This window comes from Cucurbita pepo, chromosome LG01, assembly GCF_002806865.2.
Source record: "Cucurbita pepo subsp. pepo cultivar mu-cu-16 chromosome LG01, ASM280686v2, whole genome shotgun sequence".
In the NCBI taxonomy this organism is placed as follows: Eukaryota; Viridiplantae; Streptophyta; class Magnoliopsida; order Cucurbitales; family Cucurbitaceae; genus Cucurbita; species Cucurbita pepo.
The window spans coordinates 13,273,621-13,275,790 of record NC_036638.1 but is presented as its reverse complement, the minus strand read 5'-3'; positions in this window follow the sequence as shown (position 1 = coordinate 13,275,790).

The following is a 2,170-nucleotide window of genomic DNA, read 5'->3' as shown; positions in this document are numbered from 1 at the left end:
ATTAAAATGAAGAAAGTCAAAATGTTGACTTTCATCTAATTAAAATGAAGAAAGTCAAAATGTTGACTTTCATCTAATGGAAAAATCATGTTAGTGGAATTTTGAGGTGTCAAAATTTGGTTTAACCAAACTTGCATGTTTGCCAAATAAACCCCACAAGTTTGAGTGGAATTTTGAGTGTCAAAATTTGGTTAACTCAAACATGCATGCTTGCCACATAATCCCAAACATTTGAGTGGAATTTTAAGTGTCAAAATTTGGTGATCTCAAATTTGCATGAACATGCATGACTCTTTAAATAAAGTGATCGTGGTACATGGAATGTCTTCTTCTTCTTGGTGAAAAACCTTGAGAAAAACCTCTCACAAACATTCTATTCACATATACAAAATCCCTCACAATTTTAGTCACTCACCGGATTCCACAATCCCGTTCTAAGGCCGGAGAATAGTGGAGAAGACACTAGTGGTGGTTCGAAATCGGTTCGTGAGGCAAAAGGAGTTTGAACTACAAAAGGTTAGTATTTAAACTCATTAAGTTTTAATACTTATGAACATGCTAGTCATTTACAATAATTGATGTTCTAAAAGTGCNCCAATGCATGCTGGAGGCATATTGCTTGGCCAACCATGGCAATTTGACAGGAGGGTTATGTATGATGGCTATTTGAATAGGTATTCTTTTGTAAAAAGAGGTAGAAAAACCACTCTGGTACCTTTGAGTTCTGCAAATGTATTTGCTGATCAATTAAAGTTGGAAGAAGAAAAGAAAGAATTGAAAGAAAAACAAGAGCGGAGTGAAAAAATAGAGAAAAATCAAAGAGAAAAACACAGTGAAAAAAAGAATGAAATTGAAAAAAAAAAAAAAGGAAAGAAGGTGAGTTGTTTGGCTAGAGTTGAAGAGGTTAGAAGGGCAATATTCTCACAAAAAACCATCTTTGCACTTGTGTTCAAGGAAGGATGTTTGGTCTCTAATGATAACAATTTGTCTTTGCCTAGTATGTTTCAATCTCTTTTACCGGAATTTGATGACGTATTTCAAGATGAAGTCCCTAAAGGACTACCTCCCATTAGAGGTATTGAACATAAAATAGACTTCATTCCAGGGGTAGTCATTACTAGACAATATGCTTGATGAATTGTATGGTTCATGTTTATTTACAAAGATTGACCTTAAATCTGGATATCATCAAATTAGAATGCATGTAGGAGACGAATGGAAAACCGCGTTCAAAACTAAGTTTGGATTGTATGAATGACTTGTTCATCTATGTGCTTAATGAATCACGTTTTGAGAGAATATTTAGAAAAACATGTTGATGTGTATTTTGATGATATTTTAATTTATTCAAAGACTTTGCATGAGCCCGTGGAGCATGTTAAGTTAGTTTTTATTACACTTAGCAAAGAGAAACTTTATGCTAATTTTAATAAGTGTAGTTTTTGCACGGAAAAAGTTAACTTTATTGGCTTCATAGTTGGTAAAAATGGAGTAGAAGTAGATGAAGAGAAAGTTAAAGCAATTAGGGATTGACCAACACCACAAAATGCAAGTGAAGTTCGTAGTTTTCATGGGTTAACTAGCTTCTATAGGAGATTTATAAAAGATTTTAGCACCATAGCTGCATCATTGAATGACTTAGTGAAAAAGAATGTTGTTTTTAAATGGGGAGATATGCAAAAGAATGCATTGAATGAGCTTAAGAATAAATTAACCAATGCACCACTACTTGTCTTGCCTAATTTTGATAAAACTTTTGAAATTGAGTGAGATGCAAGTAGTTTGGGCATAGGTGCTGTTTTGATGCAAGATGGAAAACCGGTAATGTATTTTAGTGAAAAACTAAATGGGGCAGCAGTGAACTATCCTACCTATGATAAAGAATTATTTGCTTTAGTTCGCACATTGCAAGTGTGGCAACACTACTTATGGCTTAGAGAATTTGCGATCCACTCTGATCATGAAAGCTTAAGTATCTTAAGGGTCAAAGGAAACTGAACCGTAGGCATGCAAATGTTGGGTTTTATGTCCTAAAACTCATAGTTTATAAACAAAAACATATTCTATTTTCAATAAAGTTATTATTGTTGTTTATTCAGTAAAGATTGTTATTGAATAAAGTGAACTTTACGATCATTAATCTAAATCCAATAAACTAAGAACACTCTGG